The sequence below is a fragment of the Macadamia integrifolia genome, chromosome 13 (genome assembly GCF_013358625.1).
Source record: "Macadamia integrifolia cultivar HAES 741 chromosome 13, SCU_Mint_v3, whole genome shotgun sequence".
Taxonomy (NCBI): Eukaryota; Viridiplantae; Streptophyta; class Magnoliopsida; order Proteales; family Proteaceae; genus Macadamia; species Macadamia integrifolia.
In genome coordinates this window covers 16,259,094-16,270,975 of record NC_056569.1, presented here as the reverse complement: position 1 = coordinate 16,270,975, position 11,882 = coordinate 16,259,094, and the positions used below count along the sequence as shown (strand labels likewise).

Here is an 11,882-nt window from a genome sequence, read left to right as displayed (position 1 = left end):
GCCCCCAGAGGTGTTAGGGCATTCTTCTATGACATGTCCAGGGGACTGGCACCAAGCACAAATCTTAACCAAATTGACTGATGATGGCTCTCTAGGAACAATAGCCTCAATCCTCTTGATTAGGCTATCCAAATGGGCTTCCTTGGCTACTATCCCATCCACAAAATATCCTTTTCCTCCTATGGTTCTTTCACTCTCTTGGGTTGATTCCCACTCACGGGTTTTGTCAGCTAAGTCAAGTAAAAATTCCCATGCTTTTCCTTCATCTGTAAAGGATGTGAATCCCTCAGGGCACATAGACTCTATCATTTGTTTAGTTGGGTAATCAATACCCTCATAAATTATTTGACATAAATGCCATAGGTCTAGGCCATGGTGAGGGCATTCTTGGAGTAGATCCTTGAATCTCTCCATAAGCTTGGAAAATGACTCACTAGGCTTTTGCCTAAACTGAAGGATATCACTTCTAAGCTTATTGGTCTTGTGAGTTGGGAAAAACTTCTTAAGGAAGACAACTGTGAACTGTTCCCATGAAGTTATGGAATTTGTGGGTAATCCATACAACCACTTCTTAGCTTGGTCTTTCAATGCAAAAGTGATAAACCTAAGCTTAACAGCATCATCAGAAAGCTGTTGGATCTTAATTAGAACACATACCTCTTCAAATTCCCTTAGAAATAGGTATGCATCCTCAGAGGTCAACCCATGAAAGTGGGGCAACATAGTGATGTATTGAGATTTGAGTTCAAAATTATTGCCCTGGGCTTGTGGTAGAACTATACAGGAAGGTTGGGCTGTTCTAGCAGGGTAGAACCTATCTTTCAGAGATTTAGGTGAAGGGTTTTGCTGTTGGTCTCCCATATTGAAGGGTTTTAAAGAGAGCAAATGTATAGGGTCACTACTTGTTGGATCTCTTCTTTCTAACCGATTCTTAGTATTACGTACCCACTTAACACTCATGCAACAGAAAAACTACCCACAACTAAAGTAAGACAAGCACAAAAGAATGGATAGAAAAACTTTTTTTTTTATTTTTTTGATTTTTTTTGGCTTTTTTGGGAGCTTACCGGCAGGGATCCGGGGTTGCTCAGGTCAATTCCTGAGGTACTGCTACAGGGCGAAACCTGTCTTTATCATACTGTGAGGCATGGCGACCTCCACTGATACAACTATTATTGCAAGTTGTTCTTCTCAGGAATTCAATAAAAGAAAAGGAAAAATATAAAACAAAGCAAACAAAGCACTCCGATTTACCAAAAGAAAGTGAAAAATAACATGGAACTGTCTCCCCGGCAACGGCGCCAAAAACTTGTTTGAGATTTAAAATGTAACCGCAAGCGTACGGATCAGTGTAGCTACGGGTCGAACACAGGGAGAGCAGCCACTTTATTTTTTATTTCTTTTAATAATGCGAAAGTGAACTGATTAATGGTTGTGATCTAATTCTAATTACCGTCCTAAAAATAACGTCCTAACCATTCGTCATCTAAGAATTTAAAGACGCAAGCCACACAATTAAAATTAAATAAATAAATAACTAAAAGTAAACAACCCACGCAATTAAAAAAAAATAATAATAAAGGAAAAAAATGCTGAAATAAAAATAAAGTAAAAGAAAGGGGATAAAGCTAGAGAGAGACTCACAAGCAGGTTTCTCTACTTAGCCCGAGGGATGCATCATAATATGAGCTTCCCTACTTGACCAGAGAGTTAATCTTACAAGGGTTTCTCTACTTGGCTTTAGGGAAAGGGAGACAATTAAAATAAAAGCAATAAATTGATGGTTCTATGGCCAGGAGGGGCAAAGCCAACACATACACTAGCCATGAACCTTGGGGGAGAGGGATAGCAATAATGTAACGACTGAAAATAAAAATCCTAAATTAAGAAAGAAAGCGTAGTCAGAAGAAGGAATGAGAGGGGGGAGAGAAGACTACTGAAGGAGCCTACTTACTTGAATCAATGCTTAAACTTGAAAAAAAAAATTGCTCCACGGCTCATGATCTTGTCACCTAGATCTAAGCCTATAACTATAACTTAAAAAATTACAACTCAATTGCATAAATCATAAACATAAAAAGAACTGAATAAAAATAAAAGAGTACTTGCATTAATTGAAATAAAAAAAAAACTATTACAAAAGTGATTAAAGCAAAAATAGAGAAGAACTAAAACCAAAGAGTGAGAGAGGGAGATAGAGAGCAACTAAAAAAAACTAGAAGAAGAATGAATTGTGTCTCCTCCTCTTACATGAGTTGTATTTATAGGGAATGGAGAGGTAGGGTAACAATTTTCTCTTTCCTAAAAGAGAGAAACCCACCATTGATTGTGAGATCTTTTGAGTCCAAAAGTGCTAAGATGGAGGAGAGAGAAGAGAGAAATAAATTTTGAGAAATTTCCTAAAATTTTTTTGCTTATTTTCTTTCCTTTTTTTTCTAATTTATTTTTCTTCTTTTTTTTCTCTCTCCTAGGGACGATTTTTTTTTCTTCCTTTGTGTGATTTGGACAATCTTTGGTGATGATGTGGAGGAGAGAGAAGATTTGGACAATTTTTGGTTCTCCCCTTTTTTTCTCTTTCCTTTTTTTTTTCTTCTCTTCTTGCTTCCACGATTTTGCTTTCCTTTTTTTTTTTCTTTTTCTCTCTTCTTGCTCCACGATTTTGCTTGCTTCTAATAGTGGAATCCCTCCATGCTTTGCTTGAGTTAAAGCAGAAAATCTTCAACAAAATCTTCTAAAAAAAACAACCATAAGATTCGAACTTGAGACCTCTTGGTGAGCAAGAGAATTTTGTACACCATAGCTCACCAACTAAGCTAGGTAGTTGTTGTTACCAAAATCAAATCTTTAATCACTTAAAGATGTGGTCCATCGATCCTTGTTGGCATTTGGAGTATTCCTTGTACCTCTGGGACAATTGCAAACGGGCTGGTTCTGCATCTCGGTTCAGTTCTGATCCATTATTCTTTTTCTGACCCGAAAAAGAATAATCATTTGTACGGGTGACCAAACGAATGTGTACTTTTAATTGAACACGTCCATCTTGCTCAGAATTTCGTCCTCTTCGCAACCATGGAAAGAAATAGGACCTCTTTACGTGTAAAATTGAAGATATAGCTCCCGATAGTCCTTAAGGCCTTGAAAATATAAAACCTGCAAAAAGAGAGTAAAACCCAAGGTAGCTCCATTCTAAATATGTAAAATGTATGTTTTACTACCCTAGATTTCACACATAAATGTGCTCATCACTAGGCGCCGGCAGGCCCAACTGGTCCATAATATCCCTATAAACGAGTTGACAATGTTTGATTTTGTGGCTAGACCCATCTAGTTGTACTGTGATAACAAGTTTGTTGTGTTGTTTATTAACAACAATAAAGGTATCACAGGGTCTAAGCATATGGAGATCAAATTTTTTTTTTGTTAACCAAGGTGTCCGGGTAGCTTATGCACACCTCGACTAATCCTCGGGGAGACTAGCACAACAATCCACCACTATGATCTCCATTTAAATCGTAGATGCATAGATGGGGAATCGAACCTGAGACCGTGCGCTTAATCCACACAATCCCCAGTTCGCCCTAACCATCTGGGCAACCTACGGGTGGGTACAGAATAAATAAGAAAACACACTCACACAATGCGTACAACAGTGTTCGATCCCACGACCTCTTCCCCTAGGTGCCGGCTCCACAAGCCGAAGCTACCACCACTAGGCTATCCTAATGTTCGTGCATTTGGAAATCAAATATTTGACCATAAAGGAAAATGTTAAGAAATGTGGCATCACAGTGGAGCATATTGGTACAGATGATATAATAGTTGATCCCTTGACTAAAGGCCTTCGCCCTTGTGTTTTTGAGAGACATGTCATTAGCAAGGGCTTAGGAGCATCATGGGATGCGGTTGTTTAGTGGGAGATATTTTATTTTACTCTATTGTGTAATAAAATTTTCATTTGTATTTTTACCTTTTGGTAATTTTTAGGATTATATATTAACTATCATTTGCATGCAATTCTATTCAATAAAATGCAGTTTTGTTATTACTGTTGTATTTAACACGTGGGTGTTTTATATGTTGGAATGTTTTATATATATATATATATATATATATATTTGAAATCTTAAGATATGTGTTAACCTTGAGCAAAGGCTAGGGCATTCAGATATTAGCCTTAAGTACATTTTATAACACATAAAGTATAACTCAAGTTATTGAAGATAAGACATACAAGTTCATTGGAACCATAAAGAATTTTCTTCAATGTGGTTGTATCACTCAAGGGAGAGAAAATTGGACTGACAAGGGGATAACACAAATGGAACCATTATGTAGGTGTTATCCAGTTGCCACACTACCATATTGAATCCATGTCAATAGAGTTGAAAGCTCTTGTGACCATCGAAGGTCCTGTGTCGTTTACAAGATGTTGTAACCGCCATGATTCGGTGTTTGAGACTCTATGGGACAAGATTGACTAATAGAGATGTCTCTAGACCATTATAAAGGAACGTGCATTAAGATGATTATTAACCTGAAATTGTTTTTTAAGGACAAAATAAGTTTTAAAAAATTGATAGCAATTAATATAGCCCAAGTGAGAGAATGTTAAAATATTTCTACATGGACTCATATTAACTGGTTTTTTGTGCTTTAATAAAATCAGGCTAATTATTTGGTCTAATTAAGTGAGACATACGTACTTTAATTAGTTTAAGATGAGTTTGCTAGTGTGGGCTTTAGCTAACCATAGGACTTGTGATGAATGGGTCCATTATGAAACTTTATAAATAGAGAGCTAGGTCTTTGCTCTAACTCTAATCTTATTCACAACGTGCATTCTAAAGAGAGAGGGAGAAAGAGAAAGAGAAAGAGACAGGGTTTCTTGTGACTTCCTCCCTTACGCGTTCAGGTTCTTCATCTAGCCAGTGATCATAAGGGAATAGAGGAAAAATACCTTGCTATGTGGATCAGAAGATTTTCCGCTACGCTTTGCTTTATTATGAATCCCAAAGGTACGTTTTTATTGATTATAGTTTTTATCTCATTATTTTTGGTGTTCTTAATCTATCTATGGTTATAAGGATTATATCTAGTGAGAGATTTTAATCTTACATTAAGTTCCTTTATATCACTCAAACCCTATATCCTACTTCGAATCAGCCTTCACTAGACAATGTGATCAATTTCTATCATCGGATATATGAAGTTACTGGATTGCCCTTTCCATCAGAGCCACCTCAGTGTAGTTATACCAACCAGTTTTTTCTATTGAGAAGCTAATGCTGTCTTCACTTTGTTTAATTCATTATCCAAAGCGCTACTTTATCCTTTCACGGGTCCAAATTATCTACAGTGAACGGTTACGTGCAATGAACATCCATGCATCCCAGNTCTGGGACAATTGCAAACGGGCTGGTTCTGCATCTCGGTTCAGTTCTGATCCATTATTCTTTTTCTGACCCGAAAAAGAATAATCATTTGTACGGGTGACCAAACGAATGTGTACTTTTAATTGAACACGTCCATCTTGCTCAGAATTTCGTCCTCTTCGCAACCATGGAAAGAAATAGGACCTCTTTACGTGTAAAATTGAAGATATGGCTCCCGATAGTCCTTAAGGCCTTGAAAATATAAAACCTGCAAAAAGAGAGTAAAACCCAAGGTAGCTCCATTCTAAATATGTAAAATGTATGTTTTACTACCCTAGATTTCACACATAAATGTGCTCATCACTCCCCCTTGAGGTTCTTCGGGTCTACGGAGAGATCTTTGTCAAGATCTGGAGCTCTATTCAGATCTTTGGGGATTTGGGGATCTTCAATCCATTTTTAGGTCAATCCATTTCTTTTCAAAAATAGTAGTTCCTAGTAGAAGCCCTATCCCAGTGCCCCTCGAATCTTTTCAGAAATAGCTATTCCTAGCGGAAGCTCTGCCGAAGTGCCACCTCAACCTAGCCTATCCCTAGCAGAAGCTCTGTCAGAGTGCCACCTCAGCCTAGCCCCCCTAGCCTATCTTTAACGAAAGCTCTGCCAAAGTGCCACCTCATCCTAAGCCCAAAAATAGCCTTTCTTAGCCAAAGCTCTGTCCGAATCTAGATCTAGAAATAGCCTTCCCTAGCCGAAGCTCTATCCAAACCTAAATCTAAAAGTAACCGTTCCTAGCTGGAACTATATTCGCATACCATCACAGTCAACATCTCTTAAGAAAGGAAGTTGGAGGTCAAGACCATCTTCCCCTGAGCCAGGAGAATCTGAAAGATAGTTCAACCCTGTACTAATCAGGGGCCCACCCCTCTTGATCCGAAACAGGGTTAAGTTCAGGTACAATTTCTCAACCAACTTGTTATCATGTAGACTTTATATAGACCTTGTCTTAGTGTATATAGTAGTTTAAATTCAGTCAATAAATATGTGTGTATATAATTGTGAAAAATGTTCATTCTTAAGCATCTAGTAGGAAGACCGGTCGAACCGGGTAGATTGGGTGCCTAACACCTACCCAATTCTACAACTTGACACTTACCCTAAATCTCTAGACCAGACCAAAATTTGGGCCATTTTCTCAGGAATTGGGCCACCATAGGTGGTGACTCCAAACCCCCATTTGTATGATCCCGATCCTCGTATTGGACCATCATCAAACCCCTGTCTCAAATGACAAATTTTACACTCTTGTGAAATAGGCCCCCACGTATCTCCGAGCAGTGATACGATGGTGCGGAGCTCATAGGGCAAGCACACACGACACACTCCCCTCCCTCACATGAAAGAGATGGAAGAGAGGAGAGAGGATGGAATCGACATGTATAAGTCCATTTTCGGCCACTCCCCTCACACTACCACTGGGAGGAATCCATCAGCAAAGGTCACAAGATGCTTATATACTGTGTATGATAGCTCACTATTTTCTCCGAACTCTGGGATGTGGTGCACCAATGGTCTTGATAGAAGTGATAACGTAATTGAAGAAAGGAATAGATATCATTCCCACAGTCCTTGTAGAAACATTCAATTGGCTTGATGACATGAACCATAGCCATAGATTTGGACTCGATCATTATCATGGAAGTTCCACCATTTTCCAACTATGGCTACTTGATAAGTGAAGCTGAACAGGCCATTAAATAGTGGTCAACTTGGGGTTCTTGGTTACCAAGAGTGGAGGGGAGCCACGGAATTCAAACTCATTAATGATTGGGAAGAATACCTACAAGGAAGAACTACAAAGGACATTGCATGGAAATGCCCAGGAAAGCCACAAGCAGACTTTCTCATAAAGCCCCCTGGATAGAACTATATCAGATTGATGGGATTGACTCATACATCCTTTTATATTTGCCTACATACATCAGCCAACAATATGGGCTCGAGGCAATGGACCTGGAAAAGTTAGTGAATTTTCACCCGCCCCAAGAGTTGTCTCCTCGCATTGTTACTTACCTATCTTGTCTATGGTAGGAAAGTTGTTTCCCTTCCTATGTAATTCACTTGGTAATAAAATAAGGGAGTATTTGGATTTTCATATTATCTTGATTATTATACTGAGGACTTGAGTTGTGAAATTGATTATGCCTACACATTTTAAGCAAAAAAAAAAAAGATTTTCTTTGTGCCAAAGGTTTCCATTCATAAGATGCCAAAATAAAATGATGAACAAACAAGGGGGGGGGGAAGGAAAAATACATATGTTTGTTTTTATAGGAAATATAGGAACAAATTCCTATGGATCAAAAGTCATCATCCGAACCATGCTCAGCATCATCCTTATGGAAGGCCACAGAACTAGAGGGTCTCAATCCTGAACTATCCAACCTCTGTGCCTAGTCCTCAACCTACCTCCATAGACGAGCATTCTTCCATCGGTGGGAGCTAACCTGCCTCCTCAAGGCATCATTCTCCCTCTCCTGGGGGAACATAAAGAATGATCAAGAAAAGAAGCAACCAAAGTGGAAAGAGATTAAGGACAAGAGAGTTCCTTCTCGATTAGGACCTCGGACAAACTCTCATGCATCCTCTTAAGTTAGGCATAGAGCTTCAGAGACACCTAAGAACAGGCATGTCAGTCAAAAGATTCAAGAATCAATTAAACAAGAGGTGTTTTGATACTCACAAAGTCAAATGGGACAGGAAGTCCAAGGGAGGTGTCTCTATCCACTCTGAGCTCTAAGAGCTCAGGAATGCTCGGACGTGTCGCATTGGGATAAGACCAACCTGGGAATCCACTGAAGGGATTGATGGCCATCCGGAGAGATACCCTCACAACAATGGAAGCCTCAATCAAAGATGAGGATGCAGCGCCTACTCATGACTAAGTAGGAGGGGGGGCATGTATCGTGTCCTCCACTAAAATAACATCAATCAAGAAAGAGAAGAATTTGAAATATGGAAAAATGTTCAAAAAGAAGATACATACCAGTGGCCCTTTGGTACCAAATGGAGTGCAGATTGTCCCTTCCTCAAGAAAGGCCTCGTAATCTCTGTCCTGATCTAGGAGGGAGTCATCCCATACTCCTTCGGCACATATCTCTATCTCACCCTCGGGAAGGCACTCCGGGTTGAGCATGGTTGATGGAGGATAACAAGGAGGAGAACGCACCATAGGATCAGACCACTGAGGAGTGACACGCTCCCCCAAATACCAAGCATGGCCCCAGATACCTCGAAATAATGCACGACCCTTTGTCAATCGCTTGGCTCGAGTAAATTCATTAGGTTTGTAAAATTGGATGTTTCGGAATGGTCTCTAATTGACCTGCAAGGTTCAGAAGAAGTGAGTACACCACAAGGAAAAAGAAAAACTTGACACTAAATTTGGCTTACTTCTGTCAGACTGTCCAAAAGAGAGTAGGAAGTGGTCTCGGAGGGCTAGCGCCAGTTCCTCAATACCCGACTGTCTCCCCACCTGTTAGCCATAGGGAATGGCAAACTCAGAGGATCCTCCAATACAGAGGCAAAGATCTCCAGGTGTTCGTAACACCAAGGCTGAATTGAGACATCAAAATAAGGATTTGCAAAAAAAAAAAAAGAGAGAAAAATAACAAAAATAAATGCAAAGTTACCTGGAGAATGTAGCTAGCCCCTTTGAGGCCTCAATCTCCATATGCCAATAGGTCCAGGGTCTGCAGAAGATATGCATAGGTGGCCCCCAATCCCAAGAATTGACCTCACGACTGTTCTGGAAGAGGGCTACCATGCTGATATCAACTCCACCCGAAGGTCACTAAAAAGACACTGTGCTACAAAAAATAGAAGGAAGGAGCAAGTCACCTGTGCAAGGTTACCAGGGTTCACCCTCAGGTCCTTCCTCATCCAGCGGGTGCTAATCACACCCAAGCAGATATGTGTCTAATCCTTTGGAATCTCAATGCCTATCAACTTTGTGAATTCCTGCACTGACAAAGTCTCGGGAATAAATAGAGGTCTCCCTCCAAAGGGTATGCTGGTCAGGGCATAGAAGCACAAGGGCGTGATGGTAATCTCTCCAATAGGAAGGTGGAAAGAATGGATGCTCGGCCACCACCGCTCCACCAAGGCTCCCGCCAATGCTAAGCTAAATATCTTGGTCTCCAGCAAGGCCAGGCGACACAGGTAAGTAGAGTCCACTTGTCCCTGTACCCTATGGGGAGGCATGTCATACCACTCCCGAACTGCATTGCGATGGCCATACCTAGCTAATTTGGGGAGTGTTCCATCACCATGTTCCTAAAAAATAATACAAAAATAACAAAAAATAATAAATGCAAAAAATGAACAAAATGCACAAAATGAACATAAATGTAAAAATGAAAAATAAAATGAATAATAATGGAAGACTTACTCATTTACCCCACATCGCATTACAGATGTGGATTCGGGTCCTGGAGAGAGTCCGCCCAATGTACCAATTCGCGGGACTATCATCCCCCTGGGCGGATGTGCAGTATCTCTCTCCACCGACCAGCCTGATCTCTCCTGGAGTTCTCCTCTTTCTCCTTTCAGCCATATTTGACAAAAATTACAAAGAATCCCAAAAAGTTTCACAAATTGCAAAGAACCCCAAAAAATTTTAAAAATTGCAAAGAACCCTAGAAAGTTTCACAATTTACAAAAAGACCCAGAGAGACTTCAAATTCTCCAAATGGCCCCCTCAAGAACTATGAAGAACTTCAAAGGAAAACTCAAAGAAATTTATAGAAACCCGAAGAAATGCGAAGAACTTCGAATCTTTGAAGAAACTCAAAAACCCGAGCTCATTCTCGCTCATGAATCATTCCCAACTTAAGAAACTTGAAATAGTGAGTAATAGGATGGGGGGGACCATTTTATGGTTAGAAAATATGTCCTCAGAAAGAAAAAAAAAATTGAGATTCTAATTCCAATGTGCAAATCAAGAGTTCTTACAACAAAAACAAAATTCAAAATAATTTCTTGTGGTAGGTAAAAATTAAAATCACATGGAAGGTGAAATCTTAATTTGTGAGGTAGATGGAAATTATCACACAAAGTTCAAGATTCCCAATCAAAAGCTAAAAATCAAAGTTCAAGATTCCAAATCAAAATTCAAAGTTCAAGAGCTAAAAATCAAAGAATCAAGATTCCAAATCAAAGTCAAAAATTCAAAGGATCAAAAGTCAAAATTCAAAGTTCAAGATTCCAAATCAAAAGCTAAGAGTTCAAGAGCCAAAAATAAAAGAATCAAGATTCCAAATCAAAGTAAAAAATTCAAAGGATCAAAGACTCCAAATCAAAAGTCAAAATTCAAAGTTTAAAATTCTAAATCAAGAAGTAAATTTTTAAGAATCAATGGCCCAATTTCATTGACTTGGCCCTAGGTGGCCCAATTTCATTGACCCAGCCTTAGGTGGCGCTATTTCACTGACCCGACCCTAGGTGGCCCAATTCCATTGACCCGGCCCCAGGTGGCCCAATCCCATTGATGAGCCCCAGGTGGCCCAATAGGTGGCCCAATCTCATTGACCTGGCCCCAGGTAGCCCAATTTCATTGACCTAACCCCAGGTGACCCAATTTCATTTACCCCGCCCTAGGTGGCCCATTTTCATTGACCCGGCCCTAGGTGGCCCAATCTCATTGACCTGGCCCCAAGTGGCCCAATCTCGTTGAACCGGCCCCAGGTGGCCCAATTTCATTGACTCGGCCCCATGTGGCCTAATTTCATTGACTCGGCCCCACGTGGCCCAATTTCATTGACTCGATCCCAGGTGGCCCAATTTCATTGACCCCACCCCAGGTGGCCCAATTTCATTGATCCAGCCCCAGGTCACCCAATCTCAATGAATTGGCCCCGAGTGGCCCAATCTCATGAATCTATTCCTAGGACTGGCAGAAGGAAGTCCAGCCTAGGAAAAACATTTTCAAAGCATTAACATCTTTTGTAGGGAAGGCTCAAATCTCTGTAAATGATGGATCAAAAACATTTTCAAGCACTAATATCTTTTGCAGGGAGGGCTCAAATCTTAGCAAATGATAGATCAAGAACATTTTCAAGTATAAACATCTTTTGTAGGGAGGGCTCAAATCTCTACAAATGATGGATCAAGAACATTTTCAAGTACTAACATATTTTATAGGGAGGGCTCAAATCTCTGCAAATGATGGATCAAGAATGTTTTCAAACATCTTTTGTAGGGAGGGCTCAGATCTCTGCAGATGATGGATAAAGAACATTTTCAAGCACTAACATTATCTACAGGGAGGGGTCAAATCTCTGCAAACGATGATTTCATGTAGTAACATTTCCTACAGGGAGGGCTCAAATCTCTGCAAAATGTTGGTTTCAACATCTTTTAACAGGATTGAAAGGGCTAAAATTTCTTTCCTACAATTGGCAGCTCAGGTAAGTCTTCAACTTTAAAGTAATAAGAAATATTACCTGTTGTATT

The 11,882-nt window shown here is 39.9% G+C and overlaps 1 non-coding gene across 1 annotated transcript; it reads left to right on the top strand.

The window, feature by feature from the left end:
* The first annotated feature begins 367 nt into the window (after positions 1-367).
* Positions 368-474, top strand: LOC122060347. Its single transcript, XR_006134366.1, has one exon. It is a non-coding gene; the product is annotated as a small nucleolar RNA R71 (small nucleolar RNA).
* Positions 475-11,882: the final 11,408 nt, after the last annotated feature.